The 27240-nt window shown below is 40.9% G+C and overlaps 1 protein-coding gene across 16 annotated transcripts in view; it reads right to left on the bottom strand.

Annotated features, from left to right (window-relative positions):
• nfasca (neurofascin homolog (chicken) a) overlaps positions 1 to 4699 on the bottom strand; it is a 64204-nt gene extending 59505 nt beyond the window's left edge. For all 16 annotated transcript variants that reach the window (XR_003840773.1, XR_003840770.1, XR_003840774.1 and 13 more), the window contains exon 1: positions 4492 to 4699. The gene's annotated coding sequence lies outside the window, so the exon portion shown is untranslated. The remainder of the gene's footprint in view (positions 1 to 4491) is intronic.
• Positions 4700 to 27240: the final 22541 nt, after the last annotated feature.

Below are 27240 nucleotides of genomic sequence, written 5' to 3' on the forward strand. Positions count from 1 at the left end.
TTCTCGAGAATACGCTTTCAAGCAGACAAAAACACAAACGAATTCTCAGCAGAGAAAACACAAACAGCCAAAGCTCACAAGACAATAGAAGTGTTTCCAGGGTAATATGATGGCCCTGCAGGAACACACTACTTCAGTGTTTTCTCACTTGTTATGAGCTTTTAACAGCAAGCGCAGATGGATGTGTTATATCTATCAGCTAAGTTCAAGTAGGTTTATCTCTTTCTAGTGTCCCATGGAATCACTATTTACACATTTCCTTAATTTGATATACGTTGCGGCTATCAAATATAACAAAGTCCGACATAGAGACTTTGTTTTTTAAACTTGGACATCAACATTGGGCATGAAAAGAACCTTAAATCTGAACATTCTTTTCTCTCTCTGCAAAAAGCTGAATTCATTAACTAAATCTTTCACTTTACACTGACGCAGATTTTGGCTTTTCAGATTTTTTTTTTATTATTATTTAATCCGTCGTTGTTATTTGTTTTTTGTCAAAATAAATTTCCTGTTCACAAACAGAAGGGAAAAAGGTGTAAAATATTCCTGTAATATTCCTGGAAAATATTTTTACAGGACAACTGAAAGATGGATTTGCATGCCTGGAACAAAAGCGTCTTAAGCAGTTATGAGTATCCACTCCGACTAATCTTTGTTTCCCGTATCACAACTAAAAAGACAAGTTTATCATCTTTATCGATGAGGCTGTCTTGGTGCATTCAGATGTGAACATGTAAAACTGATCCTGTAGCAGCTTTGGTCACAGATTAAAGGATCAAATCATTTCATGACTGAGTGGAGCAGTAGCCAGTGGCAAGGCTGCACCCCAAGTGCTCACCAATCAACACAGCCACGAAATGGAAACATACTTGAGGACAAGTCGACTACAGAAAGCCTTCATTGAGGGAAGCAATGACCCTGATTGATGAGACACACACACACACACACACACACACACACAGAGCTCATTTATTCTGTCCTTGTTTTCACCATTTCTTTACCGCTGTGGTTTTCTCCTGCAAATCCCTAAGTTCACCCATCAGTGTGTGTTGTTATAGACATGACCATCACAACACAGGTGTCCCTTCAGCCGGCGTGACCTGCACACACCAGTAGCACCCTGAGCAGAAGAGATCATCTTCCTGAAGCTACCTTTTATCTCCCACATAAAAAAAAACAAAAACAAAGTGCTGCTCTGATGCGCACAACCACACAATGATGAAACAGCTATCAGAGGCAATTTGAGGTTCAGCGCCAAAGGCATTGGAGGAACCACAGATCAAACCAGCAACCTTCAGATTTGTGCCACAGCCAAGAGGCTGAGGTGGATCAATAATAATATGTGATTTTTATTTTTTTTTATCTATGATGATCCACAAGCTTAACTGTGTTTATTACTGTTACCACAAATCCCCTCACCTTCGCAAAAGTGTCTATTTCAGTGATTTTCATTATCTACATCTTCATTATATAATCTGTACATAAACTGTGAATCTCTCAACCTTAGCTGTGTGTTTATAACTGTTACCATGACAACAAAGGTCTGGCATGTCTGCTGCTGTGGGCAGGCAACCTATTAGTTGCTGAGGATGAGGACACACAATCCTGATCTATCAAATCACAAAAAATATGTTTCTGACACAGTCCTTCAACTCAATATGAGCAGGTTTGCTCTCAAGGCAATAACCGCAAACCTAGCTGATTAAAACTCCTGAAATTAATTGAACAGGACCCAAAATGTCTTCAGCCCTATTGTTCGATGATTCAGATTCAGCTCCTCTAGTTCCTGCTTTCACATGGAATATTTATGAAAGGAAGTTAGTTTCTGCTGTGTACATTTTTTTTTTTTTTGGGTGGGGTATTCTGCTGATGAGGGCTTATTCAGTGCTATCTGGCTAGATAGACACACACTCATGCGCAAACACACACTGAGCCAACAGATTAACTGGGCATGGCAATAGAGGAGTCATCTAGAGCTAAATCTCTATGATTACATAAAAGATAAGTGTCCAAGCAGCAGTGAAGAAGAACACAGGATGAGGATGAAGCTGATGAAGAAATGTTCTCATAATCTATTGGTCAGTTTTAGATGAAAATGAGTTTGTGTTTCCCTAGTCTTAGAGCAGGTTTCAAACCATGAATGAAAATATTCAGTATATTATATGTAGATGTGTATACAACATGAGGCCTGAACCAGCAGCAGCTGAGATGATATGGTGGAGGCAGCTCGTCCTCTCTGATGATCACCAACTGACTTGTGGCCTCCAGCTTTATTCTTTCCAGAAAAAATAAAAAGCCGTGTAACATGGACAGATCACATAGTGACAATTTGTTCTGATCTTCTCCCCGTGGCCATGAAGCTAGAGGGAGATGGGGAATAGGAATAGGAGGGGGAGGACAGAGAGGAAGGGGGAGGGGATGGTTAGTGTGAGACCTCTCTTCCAAATATTTGCAGTGAAAGGCCTTCGTTCTCCATTAGTCTCTCTCTCGCTCTCGCTCTGTTTTCTGGCTGCATTAACCTTTATTTCACAATGATGCTCCCAAACAAAGAACCGACTGTATTCGTGCATGGCAGTATGTGTGTATGTGTGTCTGCAGTGTAGTGTAACTCCCACGACCATCCAAACCTCTTACATCCATGAACAAATACTGATCAACCACACACTGAAGCACCTGCACATAATGGAAAAACTGCGTGTCAACTAAGAAGATACACACACACACACCTGCACACGCACGTACGCATGCACACACACAATAACGCTGGTTACAGGTAGCAGTAGTCTAGGGTTTCTTCGTCCTTGCCCCATTCACATGACTGTGCCTTTGGATAAGGTCAAAGGTTAAAGACAGCTTGTCATGATGTCTCATTGTCTTTGGCTAAGGATAGTACTGTGACAAAGACACTGATCTGACACTGGTCTAGAAGGGGAGCTGTTCATTAGCATACTGTGAAAAATCTATATAAATCTGGTGATGCATGAAAACATCATATCAAATATCAATATCTTCCCCGCAGTTTCATAATGTGGAGATCAGATCAACCGCAAATCATTAAATGATTTGTGATTGATGACATGACGCATCCAACTCAGTCCTGAACCAATCGCAGCTACTGTTTTTCTTCCAGTTTAAAAGTCTGAACGTTATAGCCCAGGGTGTTGAACCACCACTTTAACCAATGCCTGAATCAAAGACTTTCAATAAAGATACAGCGAATTAAATGATCTGACACAAGAAACAACTCAGACTGCATCCACATAACACCATTTCCATTTTAATACCAACTGATTTCTGTCCTCACAAGCATTTTAGCTCCATGTCAGAAACAACATCTTTCTACACTATCACTACTTAAAGCGCATCATCTAACTGTTCACACTGTCTACTGTTGGCTAGCTGCACAAAACACAGTATAGCTGTGGCTTGAAAATAAAGAATGTAACTAAATCACAGCTGCTACAAAAACAGCAAAAACAGCAAGGCAGCATAACAGGGAAGTCATCCTTGATATCGTTTCTCCAACAGGAGCAGAAGCTGATTAAACCCGATCAGGAGATGACTGTATGGGCTTCCAGAGGTCCTGGTTTCTGTCCATCCAGACTACAGTTTTACAAGTTGTCAAGATAGAAAGTTCCAGCAGCATTTCTGAAAGTCCATTTTTGGAGCTAAAAACTCTGGACAGAGAGGAAATGTGGAAGAAGTTATGAGTCTAAAATGAAAACATCTTCCTGTGGACAGAGCCAAAATGAACTCATTAGGATACCATTTACTGAGCTAATATGTCAAGGGGCATTTTCCCATTGACAATATTCCATAGACAATCATCAGATAGAATGCAGGCTTAAGGCTCTACAATGGCTTCACTTTACAGACCCAGAGTCATAGGTCTACCCAGACCCAGGTTTATAGACAGCTCTATCTCTTGGTGAGTCGGGTCAACAGGCGCTATCTTACATCTTACTCATTAAAACAACTTTCTGCTGCACAAAGTTGTTGTTTTAATCAAGTGTGAGTATAATTACTTTACCTGCTAATGGTTATCTAGCAGAGATGCTAGTGTTACATCAATCCTTACTTCTAGTATTGAGATACCGAAGTTGAGGGTTTTTCACATCATGCCCAGTGTGAACTGAAGCCAACTCTGCTGCACGTAACTAAACGTGTTCACTGAAAACATCTTGAATGAATAAATGAAATAAATGTTTTTGTAAGAATAAAGGGCCAAAGGAAACAGGAAGCTTTGTGGCCAGTGAGGTAAGATGAGCACAACACAGAAACAAGCTATGTGTACATTGCAGATTCTCACATCTGCACAAAGAGGCTAAACATCCAGTTATATTGTAATATATTATATTACAGCGCAGTTGTCCCCAGGCACACTACATCAACTTTTAACCCACATTAACCACACCTGACAAGTCTAAACACTGTACAGGAAATAAAACAGAAAACAAACACACACATGTTTACTAAATGTGTCAGTACCTCAGTCAGTGCAGCTCTTGTACAGCAGCACTGGGTAACTCTGCTGTGTCTCCATCTCTATCAGGTTGTTCAGCATCCAGGAAAACCAAACACAAAGACAGAGAGCCTCTCCGTCAAATCCAGAACACACAACACGGCTGTGCAAATCTAGGAGGGAACTACAGTGTGTTCATCTCTGTCATTCAGTGTGTTCTCGCTCTCCTCACTCTCTCCCTGACTCTGCTCGCTCTCTGCTCTCAGACCACTCTCTCTCTCTCTATCTCTCCCGATTCTCCATCTGTCACCACCCCTCTCCTTCACCCCTCCCACATCATGCATTATTAATGAGCCTCAGACACACACGCGCACATACAGGCTCCAAGCCTGTCAAACACACATTACAACTCATGCGCAACTTCCCAAGACACAAATACAGGTCAAAAACATTCAAGTGTGTGTTTATGAAGTGACAGTTTCCGCTTTTAGACTGAACCAGATGGATTTTAACAAAACTACTATAACTTAGACTAAAACAACATACACACAATCCAACAGGAAAACAGTTTTCCTGGTTTTTTTATCTTAAAAAATTCACATTTCAAATAATCTCATTGGACAGGTTTTTTTCTTTAAGCAACCAATCAGAGCATCTGGGAACTGGGAAAACAGATGTTATCTTTAACCTCAAACTACTTCCAAAAACTTCCAAAATAACCTCCAGGTTTAAGCTTTTCACACTGTTGGCTGTTTAAAATGAAATGATGGCAAAATTCTGAAATTTTATGGCAAATGTTAATTTTGTTCAGGATGAAAATAAAATGTTAGCAAATATTAGTGACATGAGAGGTCACACTGTGAATGTAAGTATATGTTTCCACTGAGTTCAACAGCTGATGGTACAAATTTTAAACTAAAACTTTTATGACAAAACGTTATGTGCTGCCCGAGTTGTTAGTAAACAGGTGCTCAACATTGAGAGTACGGTGTGACCAGACCATGGGCCATATCCTCCAAGGACACAGCCAACATGCAGCAAGCATTATGCTTACACCAGAAGCAGGACCATCCTCAGTAAGTCAGGCTTAGGAAATAAAAATGTGTGCTTCCTCCAGTCTTCAGTCTTCTCACATAAACATATAACCCATAAAAGCCTGAACACACACGTCAGACACGCATGAACACGTTCACATGTGGAACGCACGCAGGTCACAGAGACAGGGCTAGTCATGCATGAATGCAAAGCCCAAATTCTCTCACAGACACACACACACACACACACACACACACACACTGAGTTGTCCATGCATCAAGTACAGGGATGGAAGCCCACCCGACTCTCAGCTGTAGGCTATCTGAGTTTTCTCATGAATGAGATGTGGCTACAAGGAAGGTCACTCATAGTTTTTGTGTGTGTGTGTGTGTTTGTGTGCGTGTGTGATGGAAGCAAAAAAAAAAAAAAAAAAAACCCAGTAGTGAGATAACGACACACACATTTTTGCATGTGGTTCTGATGTCTCCTGTCTACTCATGAACCCCATTAACTTGTTAGCTTACTTGTCTGATTACATTGTTTCTTTAAAATAATCTTTCTATTGTCATTTGTATCATTAGTCATTTTTACTTATTTAGTGTAAATCAGCCAGTGTTGAGAAATAAAACTCAAAGCTGAGTGTTTTCCCAAGCAGATTAAACAGAGTGTGCAAACACTTCAGCTCATAGTATTTTTTTTTTTTTTTCTGTATTTGTACATTTTTCAACTTTCTGCATCCTCAGTAGTCTAACACTCACAAGGGATATACTAACCTGAGGCTTAACATAGATTTAAATTTTGTTCTATCTATGAGTGTGTTTATGTGTGTGTGTGTGTGTGTGTGTGGGTGAGGGGTGGGTTGTCCAGATATTATTGGACAGCATTTTCAGTTCCTCTCTCTAGCCACACCCCCAAACAATCAATAACACAACCCCACACCACCTCTTCATTTACCGCCGCGAGCAGTGACATGCAAATGACCCCTGCATGTCATTAAAACATATGCCCTGAGAACAATAGGATAGCCTCAACGCACCCCAACATCCCCTTAAGACGTCGGCCAAGACATTAACGCGCACACACACACAGAGCACAAACAAAACAACCACTCGTGCCCAGATGGGCTCAGTAGTTGACCTCTGTTCAGAGCTCTACGGACCAAGGAACAGACAAACACACATCAAAACAAGTGCATTGGGGCCACATCCACAACACACACATATGCACACATTAATGTTTGATCCGGGACTGGCTTCTGCCACAGATCTGCTCTCATTTTAAATTTTGAGTGATCTTTATAACTGTTACTTCACATTGAAAAACTGTCAGTGAATGATGTTGGTACTTAGAGTTTGGCTGCTAATTACTAGAGCAAGCACACAAACACAAACACACATACACATGTCAGGTTGTGTTTGGCTGTGTGTCCTTTATCTCCACACAAGAAACTGAGAACAACAACACTTTTAAAGTGAAATGTCATACATGCCTCCTGTCTTTTTTGTTGTAGGGAGGATGTGGGCATCTAAACGAAAACAGTGTTGATTCTTTTTCTCTCCCCACGTACAGAGAAAATTCCAGTACTTCCCATTCTCATATCAGGGTGTCTCTATGCATGAGTTTGTTTGCCCAGACCTGATCCATTCTAAGCAAATACAGTATGTGGGTTGCTGTCAATAAGGCTTTGTCCAGCGGATGGAGGATTTAACTAACAACATGGAGGAGAGACACATAGCTGCTATTGTACACTGTTCCTCCGAATAACACTTGGCAATATCACACTGTGGCACAAAGGATGAGGCGCACAACAGCAAATGCTCCTGTGCATGTTCAGATGTGAGACATAACTTGTAGGGGTACAACTCAAAGACAGGTTCAACAGTAGATGGAAAATATCCAGAATTCAAGAGCATCCTGTGGTATAGTCTTCTGAAACAGTGGCAGCAGGTGTACCTCAGCAGCCATGGCTACAATGACAAACATACAGCTAACTTTATGAAATGCTCACATGAAATGACCACTAGAGGCTCTAACAGTTTGTCATAGCCTCCACTGGTCATTTAAGGAGCTGCAGCTTTGAAATTCGGTACAACTTTGGCCCGTTTCATAATACAAAGTTAGAACAGGAAAAGGTTCAATTTAAAACAGAACAATTTGGTGTGCTGTAACTGTTCCAAAAACATAATCATTCTAGATACTATGGATGCAATAAAAATGCCACAGCACAGCTATCTAACAACAAATGCTCTGACACACACACACATACACAGATCCAGGGTCACACATGAATGGCTCCCTTCACATGGATCAGGTATCTCACTAATTGAGCTGTTTAAAAATTTACTGTACCAGAGATGAAGGAGGCAGTAAGGGAGGAAGAGGACAATGTGCATGAGATTTGAAAAAAACCTGTCTGAGGCAACTTTAAAATTCATGGACAGAAGCACACACGTTGACCACAGAGAGGAAATGCAAGACAGCACAATAGAGCAAGGACACCCTGAACCTTCCCACGATGTTCTGTTTATTCCACTCCAACCAAGCGGTCAGTGAATCGCATCATTGGCACAAACATGGCATTTAGGATGGAAGCCAAAATGTGCAGTGTGTGTGTGTGTGTGTGTGCCTGCATTTGAAGCAGAACAATTTCATTTGCTGTTCATCTCTGCTGATTTTTAGTTAGTCCACTTCACGCCCCTCACAGGGATTAGATTAGAGTGGAGCAACGTTTCAATAACCTCAGAATTTGCAGACATAAAAACTCAATGTGTCAATGTGACATTGACACACAGATGCACAGTCTTTGTAAACAATTGTTGTGAAGGAGTGTTGCTACAACCTCTTGAAATCTGTTGAGAAAACAATGTATCTTTAAGAGGAGAAAAGAAACAGCTCATCTGTTTACTCATGAGTGTTTGCACTCGGTCCAAGATGGTGGTGAAGTTAATGTGCACCAGCAGCCAATGAAGTAAATGTTATTGAAAGTGAAGTCAGGGGAGGCATCTGCTTCCGATCCCACCTTCGAAGTCTGAGAAGTCAGCTGGCAGGGTCAGGAAATTGGACTTTCTACGAATGAGGAAATAATGTTTATTTATGGGTCTATCTGTGATCAACCCCAAACAGCTTCGGACAGGTCACTGCTTTAAAGGCAGCTTCATTCGTTGAGGCACAGGTTTGTGCTGAACATGAGCCAGCCAGAGATGAAAGTGGAGACAGTTTAGGAGCAAAAAGACAGAGGGTGAGACAGACAGAGAGATAATGAGAGAAACAGGGATAAAAATAGTGAGAGAAGACAGAGAGATGTGGGGAGTGGTGAGAGAGCAGCTGCTGCAGACAGTGAGGAAGACAGAGGCTCGTTGTCTGCAGATAAACAAGCCACACTAGAGCAAATGTTGCCATGGCTACGCCAATGATGACTATCCTCCCATATCCGGCCCTTCAGACAAACACACGCATGCAACCCCACAATCAGGTTTCTCCCAACACTTTGCCAGAGGGCGGTAAGTGTTTCAGCACTGAATTCACCTGAATAGGTGGACGAACCATCAGAACAAAACTGCAGCACACAGGGTGGAGAGCAAGAGGAAGAGGAGGAAGACATAGAAACCGTGTGCGTACTTAATCCCACAAAAGTCATTTCTATCTTCAGATGATCACATAAATAATTCAATAGATCTTAATTAATACCAAGTAATGCTAATAAATAGCTTCATACCTGGTGGCTTGAATCTTCTTAAAGCTAATTATATAGTGGAAGTCTGATGCTATTCTGCATATCATTTATCCAGACCCTTTAGATGCTTTCAGTGTTTTGCATTAATTTGTGAATTGTCTCAGCGCTGATAATGCCACACAGAGCTACAAGAACTGGGTGAGCTAAATCTTATCACAGCCAATAGAAACAAAGCCAACTACAGAAGGCAAATCTATTTTGAAATGCAACACTTTTGCACAGTATTGTCAACCCTCCTCTGAATTTAGACCAGCTCCAGTTCGTAGTTCAGCTGCTCACAGTTCATTTTCTGTCAAGCAGATACTTCAAGACCTCCCTCAGTGCCTGTCTTCTCATGTGAACCCAGATAGACTGATCCCTGTAACACTGAGATCAGAATTCTGCAGGATGAATCCCAATCAGTCCTGGAGACATTTGTGGGGTCCTGTGTGTGTATTCCATCTTTGTTCCCACAGCTACATGTAAATCTGTCAGTCCCCCGCTCCAAAGAGGGTAACAGGCAGACAAAGAGGAACACAGCAATCAGCATTGCATTGTAGCAGTTTTAAACCTCATATGTTGACACATGACACATAACCTGTGTCTCTGCCGGTCCTGGTGATCTTTCACCTCGGACTCATGATTGGTGATCGCCTTAACTCCCTCTTCTTAATTTGGCTTAATAGTGATAAAGTTACAAGGTTTAGGCTTATTGTCTCATGGCTCTGATGCTTGGCTATGTAATGATAATAATGATCAGAGCTGGAAACTCAACAGCAGAGAAGGTCCTGAAAAAGTCAGAGGAGTAAATAGATGAGGGGGCGGGTGGACAACTGAGCTCACAGCAGACCAGACACATTGAAAGCAGGACATGGCAACATCGCACGTGTGTGTGTGTGTCTGTCCAGCAGGCGTTAAATGATTCTTCCCTTATTGTCAAGTCAAATAAAGGTTGTCGCGCGCCAAGCCCTATTGTCCACACTCTCCCGGCACCATCAGAAAAAACCTACCTCACCACACACACACACCACTTACACTTGCCACTTACTCAGTCCCCCAGCTTTTTCTTTGTCTCCAGCAACAGGAGGTGTGGTCGTTTTCCTTCAGTTAATGAGTTGGCGGGGCGACAAGGGCCAAGAGGAGGCACGGGTCATTCATTCATTTAGCCGTTTAATCCTCCTTAGCCTACTTCCCCCTTACACATCTCTCACACACACACACACACACACGCACACAAATACATACACACACCCATACCCACGTATATATACACAGTAAAATGCACAAATATATATCCAGCAGTAGCAGAGAAACACTCAAATTTTACACACAAACAAAAAAAAACCATTCTCCAATTTCTACGCAACAACATTTAGCGCGCACACACACACAGCCATATAGCTTTGGCGTCTGGTGGCACAATAGGTTCTGGTAGCAGCTGGTCAGCAGTAGCCATAGGAGTCACACACACACACACACACACACACACACACATACACACACACACACACACACACACACATAGACATAAAAACACATGCAAACATTCAACATGTACAAGCCCCTGCATGTCTAATGACGTGCCAAGACGACATAAGAACAAGAGAAGACAACTTGGCTGGCCATCTGTGACATGAAGGCCATAAGGAACATCTGTGACAATCAATAACACACTCACTCACACACATCAACACACAGAAGCATGCATACATAAACACATTAATCAGGCATTTGTTCACAAAAGCACAAAAGACAACTGTATGTATGCTCAGAACAACTCTTCATTTGATTAAATTTCATTAGAATGGTGCTCACTGAAAAAAGAGGCATCTGCTCTGCAGTGCTATAAAAATCAACCCTTACTCAAAGGCAAAGCATATCTTGATGATCTCAAAAAGGTGATAAGCTGTTCAGTTCATCAAGAAAGGTTCCCATCTAGCCTTAGTGATAGAGCAGATGAATTTGGAATCCAGTGATCTCCCGTGTGGAAAGGTTACTGAGTTAAGATACATATCTTAAATATGAAAATGCATCATCCTGAGGTAGCACTGCTCCAGGAGGGGACTGGTGTGGGGTTTTGGGTTGGGCCTGATATCCTCAAGCTACACCACATTGCTTTATTTGAATGATTGCGTTCTTTTATCTAAGTGCTCTCTGTAGCTTCAGCATCGCTGAACAAGGACAGCTACAGTAGCCTGATAGAGGGTTTGGGATATGCCCAAGAGATTATACAGTTTGAGACTTCCTACTGGTATCTTTTTACGACTTTGAAGCTTTTTTCAAATATGTGTCTGCTCATTGCTGATCTTCACGAACGCCACTGTCCTCTAGGTTTAGGTCAGGGGACACCAAGAAACAGCACTAATGAGATCTCAGTGCACTGTGGTCAGTAGTTGTTAGGTGAATAGATGAAAAGAAAGAGAGACTGAGGTCCTCAAGTTGTACAGGGGTGCATCTCAACTGAAATTAAAACCGCCTACATTAATGTCATGGAAAATAAGCTGATGAGAATGAGAATTTGTCATTGTGCTTTTGGGATCATGACTTATTCACAGTCTTGAAAACAAGGCAGTTCAGTGATGGATGTTTACATCAGTGAGCCTGAACTTGGCGGAATTGTGATACCCACTAAACAAGACAGCTGGTTGTGAAGCAACTATGAATTGTCCCTAATTTTAGAGCTAAAAACTTGACTTCATTCCATCTGTATGAAAAATCTCAAACACACAAAGTTCTTGCAGAATAAAATGAACTCAGAGTGCACAGAAACACATTGTTAGAAGATGACGATCTGAGGACAAACAGAACAGAGAGTTGTTTGTGTATTACCGAAATTCCAAGTGCACAGAGTGCAAGTACTGTAATGAACAATGCAGTTGATCCTTCAAACATGCCAGGAAGTTATCCATCTGTTCCCCAGTCCTGAGGTTTGCTGTTGGATGAGCAATGGGGCATTTGGGGAAAATATCTACTAGCCATTTTCTCTGACAGATTTATGGATATTTGATACATTTGGGTCATTCCCCATGGCATAAAAATGGTATATTCTGTGTGTCCAGCCAACAATTGAATCGACCGCAACTGGACTTAGGTCTCTGATGGTGTCACTGATTTACAGGCTTACACTACTTTTGTACTTATTTAGGCATCAAAAAGGCCTTAAAAAGATGATCCTGCTGAATCAAACCTGATCAGAACAAGGAAGTGGTCTGCAGTTTCTGGAATGGAAGGCTCCTACTGGCTGTTTGTGGGAGGAACCAAAGTGATGATGTTAGCAGGTTAGCCTACATCCCTCATCCCTGCAGCTCTGTAAATTTCGGATAGAGGTCTGTTTCCTGTGCAAGGAGGTTATTTGTTTGATTCCAGATCATTTAATGTTCCTTCAATGTCCACACAGACAGTGAACATTTATTATTTAGTCAATATGCTGCTGATAATTTACCTGTTGGCCATCACTCTGGCCAACAGAGAATAAGCATCTGTGATTTTCATCACAATCTGGACCTGAATTCTGCTGATTTGTTTTATTTTTTTTAATGAAAGTTTTCCCTGGAAGTTGTGATTTGTGGCTTTCCACTGACTTGTACCTGCTTTCAGATGTTTGTTGCTGTTCTTCACCAACAGTCCTGTTCTCTGTTTATTCAGAGATTTTTTTTAATTCACAGAAATGTCACTCCATTTATTGATCCAGGAACAATATTTATCATCAACGCTCAGATCAGAAGTCAACTTCAATCCCAAATCAAATCCTGCTCATTGTTTAACCTTTAAACCCAAATTGAGTTCTGCTGAAAAACGCATGGGACTCTGTTCAGAGACTGAGGACACAGAGGACTTAGTAATGTTTAACAATCTCTCCTGTTATTTAAACATCTAAAATGAGTCATATGACCAGTTGTAGTAGGGCAGGACCAAATTAGATTTTTTATTTTGACATTAAACTACAAATTACAAAGAAATTATTAAAACAAGTTTTGGCAAAGACAATAAAGATGTTCATCAAAAAACTGCAAATTCAGAATTACAATAAAATCTAATTGTCACTCAACCCCACCTTGTGTGAACATTATAGAATTGTTATACATGTTACATGTGTGTGTATCTCTTAGGGTAGGAGATAGTTCCTGCTCCAAACTCAGATGAACTACAGTTACCAGTAACACAATTACACTACGAGAGAGGCTGAGAATGACATTAGGTGTAACCTCAGTCTCAGAGAGCTGACCTCCATCACTCACACACTGTTAACCTGTCAACACATGGCCACAGTTGAATATCAGTGGGGGTCTGTGTGTGTGTTGAAGGTCACAAACTGAAGTGATTGTGTGATGTATGGTTATAACTCCTCTCTAATCTCTACCTTGGCATTCAAGTACGGACCTGCCATGCTCCATTGACTTCAGATTACTCTCCACACAAACACACACATACACACACACAGAAAGAGAGAGTCTGGAGCAGATTATGTAGTTCAATACATTAGAGGTGAAGGCAAGCATGTACTGTGTTCACACAGAGGAAGTCATCTCAGTGTACACATGATATAAATACATTTTAAAGATCAATCCATCAAAGCCAGAAATTAGTTCATGGAGAAAATTAAAGCAGGTGCACGGCACAGTTCTAACTGGAGCCTCACAACACTTCAACATTGATCTTTACAGGGGAGCCTCTGACCTTCAATGTTGGGGCATGAATTTCTTCATCTTTTATGAGCTGCAGCAGTCACAAGCATGCATTCACATCGTATCCTTTCCTTTTCATCTATCCTCTCATCCAAATAATCATTCAACCAAAGACTATCTGGGGTACCCGTAGTCCTAAAGGGTCGGGACTTTGAGGTGATTGGCCATCCACTCTGACTAGGGCTGAGATCCTGTCCAATCAAATTAGTGGACATCCCAGGCAGACGTAATTAAGCGGATCAAGATAACAAGGTCCAGGGGATAATTGGTGAGCAAGGAGCACAGAAACAGACGGGTGACCTCCGGAAAACTTGTCCGCTTTCATCTCTCATCTTTTCCTACATACATCATCAACTGTTCCTCTTTCCTTTCATAATGATTTTTGGTTAGTCTCTGTACATTGACAGGATTAGGAGCGTGAGCATTTACTATACAGTAGATTGATTTTGGATTATTTACCACAAATTAAAATTTTCTCTGTATTTGCATACTCGAAAAGAAAATGTTTTGCTGAATACACCATGTCCTTTGTGTGCACACTCACCGACCATATTCCACTTAAAGCAGCTGTTTGGAGAAGACAGGGGTGGGACTAAGGAAGGGAAAGCAATTAGACTTTGAACCTCCCATTAAGTACAACACACAGACAGCGCAGACAGAAAAACTGATTTCTGGAGGTTTTCTAGGAAATCTCCTATTTCACCCTGACCATCAGCCTGGAGACAGAAGATGAGTGAATATAAAATGGAACTGATTATGGAAAATCAGGCTCCACACACACGTCACAAAGCACACTTTCTACAATGTACAGATGTTGTCGTGAGAAACTACATTTACAGTGGTTGTTGTGGCACAGGAATTACTTTAAAAACTAAGATCTGTGCTTTGCAGTATTTCTTCTATTAAAGTAAAAATCTGTAACGAGGGCTTCCTGGGGTGTCCCTGTCCATTTTGCAGGGACGCCCCACTGATGCAAGATTAGTGCACCTGCTGCAGTGTCATGAAGATGCAATTACACAACTCTACAGAGGGCTTTTACTTGAAATAATGGATAAATTGGTGGCACGTGGTGACAACTGACTGAAGTGAGGGCTGGAGGGAAAAAAAAAATTGGAAGGCTCCAACAGGCATTAAAGTAGATGGTCTTTTAGCCAATAGAAACAAAACAGTCAAAGTTGCCTCATAAACAGTTGTGGTTGTCAGGTTGCACTTTCTTGTTAAATATCGGTGTTAAAATATATTAAAAATACAAAACAGCGAGCATTTAGTGTGTGAAAGAGATGTAATCAAATGAAGAGGAAGAGGAGGATCACCAGCTGGACTCTTTTCACACAGATTGTGGTGACAGCTCGTTGCCTGAGGCCACAGAGAGCGTCTGCCACTTACGGCACTGATACACTGCCTGCGCACATATGAATACACAATGACAAGCACGTGAACACAACCAAGTGGATGTGCATGCACACTCACTGCGGTCCCTTGTGGCTGACAAACAAATCACCTCTGATGGAGCAGGACACCAGATTAGTCATTGTATCAGTCGCAAAGTGAACGAATGAATCATTGAGACCAAATATGAGCTCAATGGCCTCTTCACCATGGGTTGGGTAAAGGCCTTGAGTGATTATTTGCAAGTTTTGCACTGGGACCTTTTTTGATCTTACTGATGTTTTTCGGCCTCCAAGTCAAAGTAAATTATGCTTATCTGGTTCAAATCTCCTGAGAAGGACCTTCTATGCTCAGACCAAGAGGAGTTAAATCCAAGGGGAAAAGAATCAGTGGAGCCGTTGGATAGTTTTTTTCTCCTCATAATGTTCAGCAAGTGAAAACAAAACTGCATTAGAGAAAATACGAGAAAATAGAGAAATAGAGAAAATATCTAAATCTCATTATCATGTTCATCTTGTATTATTTGTTTAACTCAACATGCACTTTCTCTTTGAAACTAATAAATCTCAATATTCATTTTGAAAAATCCAGAAGCAGTCCTGCAGTTTGTTTTGTTGTACACAATACTTAGCTAACAGTAACAGTACAGTTCAGGCCAAAAGTTTGCACACACCTTCTCATTCAAATGAATAGGAAAGTGTGTCCAAACTTTTGGCCTGTACTCTATATTTAAATGTAAATAAAATGAGGCCAAATAAATAAATAAATCATGATACGATCATTTTGAAAAATATTGCGATTTCAGTTGCAATGACCTAACCTTAATCCAAGCACCATAGTTATGGTGTCCTGAGCCTAATTCACAACAATGGTGATACACATTTTATTTACTTGCTTCACAAAGATTACATGATTCATTTATTGTTCAAAAGATTAAATATAAAGTACTAAAAAGTACAACTTGCTGGTATACTGGGTCTTTAGGCCATAATTCCCTTGTTTTGTCTCTTTTCATGACTTCCAGTTTCCTTTGGTTTTCATTTGGTGCCACTCACATGTTCATGTTGCTTATAGCTAACTTCCTGCTATGATCGTCAGTCCTGCCCCGGTTGCCCCTGTCTCCTCCCTCCACCTGTGCCAAAAGTTCTAAGTATTATTCATTGTGGTTTTATTTTATTTTATTTTATTTTATTTTATTTTATTTTATTTTATTTTATTTTGTTTTGTTTTTGTTTTTTTTTTTTCATAGATACCACTTTAGACAGCATGGCGGTGTAGTGGTTAGCACTATCGTCCCACAATAAGAAGGTTGCGGGTTTGGTTCCTGGCGTGGGGCCTTTCTGTGCGGAGTTTACATGTTATCCCTGTGTCTGCATGGGCTTCCTCCCACAGTCCAAAGACATCATGTTTTGGTTAACTGATGACTCTAAATTGTTCGTAGGTCTGAATGCAAGCGTGAGCGGTTTGTTGTCTCTTTGTGTTGGCCCTGTGATGGTCACATGTCCAGGGTGTACCCTACCCTCACCCAGAATGCTGGCTGGAATTGGGTCCAGCACCCCCCGCGACCGGAATGGAAAAGCGATAAAAGATGGATGGGTATCACTTTGTTTTTTTTGTTTTTTTCGGGAACGAGATTTTTCCATCACAGTGTGGAGGTGAACATTTTTTCAGAAAAAGTTGAGAGGTTGGGAGATGCTACTTTGCTCGGGATGTGAAAGATTACAGATAGACGAGGGAAAATCTCTGACACCATCAAGAATACAAATGTTCCCATTGAGACTTACACTTGTTCTCACACATACTGAGGTATCAGCCTCCACAGCTGCCCCTTTTTTCTGTAATGCATCTTTGAAATGAGTTTTGGAGCAGCTGCACAGTGACTGACCAACAAAATGACTAAAGACAAATCAATGGGCATCATTTTCTGAGCACAAATTACACTGACTCTGATATAATGGTTCATTTACGCTTCAAGTCTATGCAGACAGAGGTGTCATCTGGTTTAGTTAAGTGTTATGTCATACAGCCTGAACAAAACTTGACCTTTGGGACACACACACACACACATATTTGCATATTCACATTGGTGCCAGAGTTAAATGAAAGGGAATCAGGCAGACAAATCAGGTCTGTGGTGAAAAGGCATTCAGCCTTAAAAACACAGTGAGGGCTAATGAAGACTGTACAGGCCAGTGTGCATGTGGAGTGTGTGTACTTTTGGTAACAATGTGAGCAGCAGTAAGAAACCAGGGCATGCATGAAGAAATGAGGTAGAAAATCTGAATCCAGACCATGACTTTATAATCATCTGTGTGTGTGTGTGTGTGTGTGTGTGCACTGTGTTGTATTTTGTTCTTGTTACAAACAACAGTGAATTTATATCTGATGCTAGACCAAGACATAAACCTCCCTTCCTGAAAACTGCCCAGATGTAACATCTGTGTCAGAAAGGTCACAGATAGGTCACCAGTCCAGAGTCTCAGAGGAGCTTCAGACCAAAAAGGTTCACTGAGTTACATAAGCAGCTGGAGTAATGTGAAACAAAGCCTCCTCAGCTCAGATTAATGCATACGCTGCTGGTGTCTACAGTTGCTAGCAGGTTCCAAGGTTGGTGTTCTCACATCTTGCAAATATCATTGCTGTTAACATACAGGCTTATGTTGAGATACAATAATCAAATATTTTCTATGGCTGTTGTTGATAATCTTGACTGCTGACGCTCATATCCCTGTGTCTGGTAGAAATTCACTTCTGAAAACAGTTGGAAAAAACACTAATGTTGGCTGTGACATGGTCACATGAACTCACCATCACAAGGTCTGATCGTCACCTTGTGGTTTGATCAGCTCTGACCTCTCCGACAGAAACCTTTCCTCTCGCTGACTTAGTAGAAAAACACCCAGGCTGTAAAGGTGGACTGTCGCGAAACTCATCTCATGTTCAGCGTGATGAAGATTAACATCCCAAAAAACCTCCAGCTGGAAAAGTCTGAGAAATCAGGACTCTGCTATTTACTGAGTTTTTGTTGTAGAATAAAAGGTGAACATGTCTTGAGCATGTGCTAACACAGACCTTACTCATTCCCATCCAGAAGCAAACCTGACCAGGGGACAGATAGAATTTGAGGTTTTCAGCTAGAAAGTCTACAAACTCACATGCTGTATGTAGACATACTAGCTTCACTAACAGTTCCAGTGTGATTGTCTCAGTTTGCATCTCTCTTCTGTTTCTCCTCAGATCATCATTTTCCTCACTGAATTCATTTTCTAAGAATATGACACTGTGCACTCTGATCTATTCTATTTATATATTTTATATTCTATCTATTCTATCAAGAACTTCCTGTGTTCAAGATTTTACATAGAGATGTAATGAATTCAAGCTTTTAGCTCTAAAATTGGGGACATTTGACAGTTGCTTTACACTCAGCTTCATTGTTTGGAGGATACACAGTGCTGCCAAGTTCAGGCTCATTGTAAACACCCAGCAGTGGACAGCCTTATTTTGAAGAATGAAACAAAGTCATTATCGTTCAGAATGTTTATTCTGAACATTTTCATTACCTTAGTGTAGGTGGTCTTACAACTATACCTTTATCCAACTTGAAGACTTTGGGTCTTTCTTTCTTTTCATCTCCTTGTAGCAGCCAGCATTCAAACAGATTTGGGTTATTTAGAGACAGAATTCAATATGTGGTGAAAATGTGTTCACGTAGTCACAGGGTCACAGGGTAGAGGAATTCATCTTCAGGTTTTAAACTCATTCCTGCAGAACTCTGCATAAATTCCACTGACCAGTCATATGATCAATTATAACCACTGATAGTAAAGTATACAATAGCTTCCCTTTAATTTCCTTAACTTAATTTTGACACAAACATACCACACAAGAGAATGATCACACCTGTGAAACAAACCAATTAAAAGTTGTTGTTTTTTTAATCTTCATCAATTATGGAGTAAAAAAGATCAAATCTTCTTAGTAATTTCATCTAAGGAAATGATTGCCAGCATTAATTCCACTGTTTCCCTCCCAGTCATCGTGAAAAAGGATAGTTCAGAGCAGTCTCTTATAGACTAGTGATGAATAAATCTTGTTTATAAAGTCTTTTTTATATGAGAAATAAACACATTGCAACACAAGCTGTGAAGATGAACAAAAGATGCATTTTCATGTGCTCCCATCTATTGCATTAACATTAAGCTAACAGTGAAGGGTCCAAAACAAGTGAGCTCCAGCAGGCAGCATGACCGGCAGAAGACTAGATGACTCACAGTGACCTTTGTGTTCTTCATTCCGCTTCAAAGTTCTCACATCAGGAATATCAGGAGCCTCAGGTCATTTAATGATTTCGCAATGTAATTGCACATCACAGTTTATTCACTGTCTAAACTGACTTCCTGCTTCTTTCAGTCTAAACAGCCACAAACGCTTTATGGTAGCTATAATGAGTTACTGTGTAAGAAATGGCCCCCATCCCCCAGGCACCCATCATTTCATCATCTTTGTCCTGTATTCATATGATCTCACACATCCTCCCCTCCACCTCCATTTGGTAATTTTTCCTATCTCCCTCTCTCAACTGTCCTGTGTGCCTCCTATCACTGCCCCCACTTCTCTCAGTCCAGTGTCCCTTCTGTCCGCTGCTGCCATCTTTTTTAACCCACTTTCAAGACAAAACAATAGCAACAATGGGGAGCCCCCAAGGCAAGGGGAGGGGATGTGGATCGCAAGTATCAAAAGACTGCTCCCCACTGAGTGAGAAAGAGAGAGAGACATAGATACAAAGTGACAGTGAGAGAGAGAGCACTACTGCCCATCTGCTGAGGTGCAAGGGGGGCAGGGGGTTACGCAGTATGGTGCACAGACTGCAGAAACCAAGTGAGGTGATTGTGAAAGACCAAATAATCACTGAGTCCCTGTCTCAGCTCTCAGACAGGGGACATATTGGTTTTACTTCCTGGCTTTATCCAAGGAGTGGAGAAGAGACCACTGGTGAGGTTCTTTTTTGCCGCCAGTTACCTGGCAAGTTTGCCTTTTCCTCCTTTACTGCCACAAACTAATCTTAACAGTTGGGATGACGGTTCTTGAGCTCTATAATTAAGTTTGTAGTGTTGAAAGACTTGATGCAGAGTGGTAATTGCACATAGCTGTTTTGATAGATGCAAATATGTCAGAAAAGACCACAGATATTTTGGATTCCTATCACCTGCTGTAGGAAGATGCATGTCATCCTCATGCTGGAGTGATGGTGTTTTGTTTGGTGTTTTATCAAAGAAGCCTATTATCAGTATTATCAGTTTATTATATCAGCAATAGTTAACTTGAAAGTAACATTGGAAATAACATTCCAATAATATTGTTTATCCTCTGGCCCCCAGCCTTTAGTGTAAATGCCATATAATGGTGCAGATTTCTATTTTGTCATTTGTTACTGCAAATATTAACCAAAGGAAAAGATAAATAAAACAGTTTTATTATGCAAAGAACATGCTAAGAGGACAAGAAGCTGACATGCAAAGGACATGTCTTCTGAGTCTCTCTTTTACAGATAAACCGTTGTTATTCGTGTAACACGCCACACCAGTCTCTGTCTCATAGATACACACATTTTCCCCTGCATTATATGGTTCTTTCAAATCATTGCATTGAAAAGAAAGAAAAGAGCTCAGTGCATCTCATGCATTGTGTTGTGTGTATGTTTGTATTGTGTGCCTCTGCAGTCTGAGTGTGCTGTATGCGTACTGCAGCGTATCAATAAGAGGCCTGCAGATAGAAGTGGCTGCAGTCACTGTGCTCTTAATGTATGCAACAAGACCTTCATTGAACATACTGACAGTTGGCTGGCACTGGACAAGAACTTTAAGTTCAGCCCTTGGCTGTGACATCCCATCCTTCACCAACAATCTGTGTTCTGACATTCATTGTAAGGTCACACTAATAAAGACTTTATCCTTGGTCTCTTTCATGAGTAGGGTGGAAGTGATGGATTCTATGTAATCTTCTTCCTGGGAGTATCTCAGATAATGTACTTTGAAAGTCATGGAGTAAAAATAAAAGCCAGTTTGAAACTTAAGACTGAACTATCAATACTCCCTCACTTAGTCAATAAACCACCTGGACAGTCACTTGATGCAGTCTAGTGTGGCGTGTAGTATCAATGAAATTGTAGCCTACTTTAAAATATTTTCAGCTCTTCATCTTCATGTGAAAGCACTTTCAGTAATTTGATCTTGCTCAATCACGAGTGTAGTTTAGAGACATGCTGGTTGTGTCATGGCTCTAATTTTGGGGCCCCACATTGATCAGCTGTTAGCAGTTCAACCTTCAAACATCCCCAACAAGCTGAAGGGAAGATGTCTGCCGACAGCTTCATCAAAATCAGGAAGAGTAGTTAGAAAACATGGTAATTAGGTCATTATTCCAAAACTGCTGCTGATTTGAGGGATGTAAACCTCAGAATTTTTTTTGGTAGTAATGTGTTTTAACTCAGTTTATTTTTGTTGTGAAAACATAATAAAACAGGATTTGCCAGCAACACAACTGACGTGTGTGGTTTTACAGAAAACGCGCACACACACACACACACACACACACACAATTGCTCATTGGGAACATGTGGCTCTCTAATGCAGATGGATAACCTCTGACCTTATCTCATCAGCAGCCATTAACACTGGCTTCTAATGGCCTGAATGTGAGTGTGTATGTGTGTGTGTGTGTGATGGTGATTCAACTGGTCATAGCAATCTCAAATGTACTGTTGTAGCCCAAGAGAACAAATTAAGGATGCCACATTATGGCAGCCTGAGCATCGGTTCCGGCTCAGGACCGATGCTGCAGGTCGTCCTGCTCTCTCCCCCTTCCTGTTTCCTGTCAGCCTCTTTGACACTAAGTAGTTAAAATAAAGACAGAGAAAGCCCCCAAAGCGCAAATACTAGTTCTATATGGTACATGGTATATGGTACCTTCTCATTCAAATGAATAGGAAAGTGTGTCAAAACTTTTGGCCTGTACTGTATATGAAACAATTTCAGTTGGAATGGTGGTTTTTAGCATTTAATTTTCATTCATTCATTCATCTTCTACCACGTATCCTTTCCTGGGTCACAGGGGGTGCTGGAGACAATCCCAGCTCACACTGGGCAAAGGGGGGGGGGGGTCACCCTGGACAGGGTCCATCATTGGACCAACACATAGGGACAGGCAGAGACGAACAAATCCTTACACTTACGCTCAGACCTATGGACAATTTAAAGTCACCAATTAACCTAAACATGATGTATTTGGATGGCGGGAGTAAATCGGAGTACCAGGAGGAAACCCACACAGGCACAGGGAGAACATGCATACTCCACACAGAAAGGCCCCAGGCCGGGAACCGAACCTGAGGCCTTCTTTTTGTGAGGCGACCAATTTAAAATGAAAAATGTTAACAGTAATGATATGATTATTGTTGGGTCTCCTACCAAACAATCATGTTCCTTTGTGGAGAGCATAATGGTGCTAACAATAGTGGAACAAGCAACTTGCCTGTTTTCAATCAGGTCTTTGAAGGACAGGAGCACAGTCTACAAGCTCTTTCTTCAATCATGTAAACTATGTGTCATCAGCTAGGGCTGCAAAATTACTCCAAATAGAAATTCTTGATAAAAATGTATGTTGAACATTGTCGGGCCTACAAATGATATTCTCCAGATGATGTAATCCTTGGTTCCCCCTTTGGTGGGTGGGAGCACTATGATCAATACAGCAGTGATTGTTGGCCCGGGGATCAGTGTAAAAGCCCCACGGGGTTAAAGCACTGAGGAGGAAGGGTGTCCTTTGTTAAGGTGGTTAAGCTTCATTATGAGAATAGCCTGTCACAATGCACATACTCTTCACCTGCTCAGCAGATGCAGGAAGACATTCAGGACACTGACAGATGGGATGTGTGGTGGGAATGGGCCTCCAGGCATGCAGCTTTAGTTACATTCAGACAGAACAGATCAGTTGAAACCTCACAACTTTTTTTTTTTTTTTTCTGAAAGCATGAGCTATAACCAGGCCCGAATGAACCACCATCATTTATTGAAGTCTTTTTGTCAGAACGGTGTATGGTTCACAAACAAGACCATGAAGAAACACAGGTCACTTCCTCTGATACTGATCCCATGTCTGAATGTGTCTCTAAGTGCAGAATCTATTGGAGATTGGCAGCATTTAAACTCCATACTTAGACTAGCAAACCGTGCATAATGCATTGAATCAAATATACAGTACAGCCAAAAGTTTGGACACACCTTCTCATTCAAATGAATAGGAAAGTGTGTCCAAACTTTTGGCTGTACTGTATATAGAAAATATATATAGTCATGTCCTTCTAGTGACTCCTGGAGGATGAAAATGTTCATTGCGCCCCAATAACGACACAAAAAAAAAGAACAGACATGGAGATTGACCAGCACCGGGTGGAGCAGATGTGCACAAAACACAGAGTTGATGAAGCTGGGTAGACTCTTAATGATTACTGTGCAGTCTTTATAATGGGGCTCATTTCCTCTGTACAAGTCCCAGCATGTGTTTCCTGTTTATAGCCAGAAACAGCCTGCATCAAGTGACACCCCAAGACATCACCAAATGGTTTGTTAGCTGTTCTTCTAAACCTCCAGTTTATAATGTGGCCATCGACCATCGACTTCTTGGTTTTCTGACCTGCTCTGTATTTTGTCTTGATTGGGTGGTACAGTCAGTCAATCGTATGGTCGTGATGCTCCACTCCATCCCCTGCTTTCTGGTCTATTTTCCTCTAAAAGGGACCATCATTTAAAAAATAAACATCATATTGTATTGACGACTTGAAATTTCAGACTGAGACCATAAATTCACCAGGAAAACGTTTCCTGAGCTAATAAATCAAGAGAGAAGGAGGAACATTTGCCCATAGGCTTCAATACAATCTGACTTTATAAAACCAGGGGAGTTGCCTCCTTATGGTCACCGATAAAGCTTTAAGGTGCTTCAGCACTGGCTTTCCTTTCATACCAAGTGAAATCCTACATAGCTGGATGGACTTAATTGTGACGTTAACCCTCAGTCTCCAACATGAGCCTTCATCATGTTTGAGTTTGGACATCAGCTCTGTAGAAAGCACACCTAGCAAACAGAAACCTTTCCCAATGTTTATAACCGCTTGTACAGTGAGAAGTTCACATTGATTAGCCAACTGTGATCACATGATCAGATATTAGACTGACTTTACGAACAGTTAATCATGGTGACAAAATGATGTAGCATCACACAAACAAACAATTCCATAATAAACTAGATTGCAGTCAGCGTTGAGAAGCAGTTTCACAAGTAGTTCGCATTGAATGACCCATTGTTGCTACTGCTTTGACTTTTACTTCGTGAAAAAGAAACCACAGTGAAAACATCCATTCACTAAATCAAAGGTACCAGCAGTTTTCTAAGGTGGAATGTTTTGTTGACATTTGGAAATCAATCAACAGTCACACCTTAAGACAAAGAGACTTAGGTGGCGCGATATGGCTTAAAAATAACAATTGAAATGTTAACTGTTTTTTTTTTTTGTTGCTTTTATTTAGTTTAGATTTTCCTTTTTTATGATATGAACAAAATTTCCCAAAATCCAAAAGTCAGGTGAGAAGTTCTAAATTTGCATTGTGTCACAAATCAAGACTGACTCTAGCAATATTGTTGAATGTACATTGTATAGGAATGTGGTGTGAATGTATGTAGTTCTACAAGATGGCTGACCCAACTGTGCATCACTACGCATGTGCTATTCACATCAGTTGATGACAAGCTCAGCTCAGTCTGAACTACAGGAGCCCAAGAGGTGTGTCAGCAAAGTAAAGAAAAGAGAAATTTCATAAAATTCAAATCATCCTAAATTGTTAAATTCAAGTTTAATTAGCGGCCAGCTCTAGTAATGTATAAATGAATGTTATCCCTTCATTTGAATTTAATAAATTGCCATTTTAAGCAATTCATCCATTTTTATTTGCTTTCTTCCTGTTACACACTGATGTCATGGTGATCAGATGTTCTAGGTGCACTCACCTTTTCAACACTCTTATAGGTTCAAGCGTATTAGGTTATTTTTTTCTTGTTATGAACTTATATATTTGATCAAACCATCTAAAAATAGGTGATTTTTATTCAATTGATAGTACAAAAGATAATCGAAACACAACGAACATGAATTAATTCAGAGGTCTATTGTTTAGCATGCATGTCAAGTTTTGTATAACTTTTGAGAGGAAAATTTCTCCTACTTCTTGTCCTTAACACAGCTGGAAAGGCCAGCTGTCACTTTTGCCCTTTATGCATATGCATGGCCTTATGTTGCAATATTTCCCAGTCACACCCAGAGAAATCCAGGGTGAGTTAAACATGGAAAACAAAGTGGGTGAATAACTATGAGCTAGAGTTAAATTCCTCCTTCACAGGCAGCATCGATCATATTGACACATCATCTTACCTACTTTGCTCCTACTGGATATTCATTCAGTCTCTGTCCATAGCCCAATCAGCAGAGAGATGGGTGGGACATCTAACTAGCTCTCCAGTGTAGCAGCACTTCTGAAACACGGAAGTGATAATTCTCTCCCACTGCACCCCAATGATGGAAACTTCTTGAGAACTAATGGAACACACCTGGATCAGCTGCAAAATACATCGTAACATAGCCGAAAATAGCAGTTTTCCTTCAGTTCACGTGCAAGAAACCTGATGCCCTGATAAAAAATGATCCAATGGTGTAGCTGGCATAACAACCAAACAGCATTGGCAGGTCTGCACTGATAAACAGTTATTGTGGAGATAGTGTAAGTTACTATGTAATATAAAAAAGTCATAATGGAAGATATTTTTGTGTTCTATTTATTGCATATCTTCAGAAAGAACCCTTTGATAGAGAGTTGGACCGTTATAGCATTATCTAGGTCTAATTAGCTCTATTAAAGAGCTGTTTGAGGAGAAGCATCATGTCTGCTTCTCAAACAATGGTGACTGTGATGTTTTACAATTAGAGGAGTACATTTTAATTGCATCTATGAAATCTACTGCTACATCAGTGATCAAAAATGCGTTATTTCTAGCAGCTCAAATCCAACAGTATCACTAACAGAATCATCTCTCTCCTTCCTGCTCGCCGTTTTCTCATCTTACTGTCAGTGGTCTCAGTGGAGACTGAGCCCTGGAGCATCACTTCGGTCCTGACTGTCTGTTTTTCCTCTCTGTCTGGCAGCCAGCCAGACACTGCTGTGCCACTGAACTTCGCTCCAGATGCCAGCAATCTTTTGTTTTTCTATTTACATCCATCTTGGTGTGTTCCTCTGCCCATCCCCTCCCCGCCTCCTCTCTCTCCCATCGGCAGTCTTTTCCTTCGCACTTTCTCTTTCCTAACATTTCTCCTTGGCCTCAGAGGAAACAGGTGCTTTTGTGAGGCTTTTAAAAATAGAAGATGCTGAAGAGCACAACTTGATGGACACTTAAAGGTGCAGATCAGGTAACCTGAGAGGACCTATGGGGCGAACTTTCACTCAAGGGTAACCGTGGCCTGGAATGATGTAGTGATATATGAGGGACCAGCCATATAAATAAAGATAGTGTCTGGTTTTAGAGGTTAAACAGCATGAATTAAGCAACTCTCTTCTGTAAGACTGTTGTTTTCCTCCAGGATATGCTCAATGAAAGTGCTGTCGACCAGTTTAGCATAAATTCTTAGGAACAGCTTCCAGCTGCTTCTTGACATTTGTTTCAGCTGTAAAAGCTACATACACAAGTTGGAAACAAGATGTGCAGCTGATGCAGGAGAGCAGCATAGTTTAACTTATGGTTTATAGCTCAGCGAAACCAATCAGAAATCAATAATGGCTTGGGCAACAGCAGAGATCAGAGATCTACTTGTTGTTGCCTCTCTCTCTCTCTCTCTCTGCTTTCTCTGT

The sequence above is a fragment of the Echeneis naucrates genome, chromosome 5 (assembly GCF_900963305.1).
Source record: "Echeneis naucrates chromosome 5, fEcheNa1.1, whole genome shotgun sequence".
Lineage (NCBI taxonomy): Eukaryota > Metazoa > Chordata > Actinopteri > Carangiformes > Echeneidae > Echeneis > Echeneis naucrates.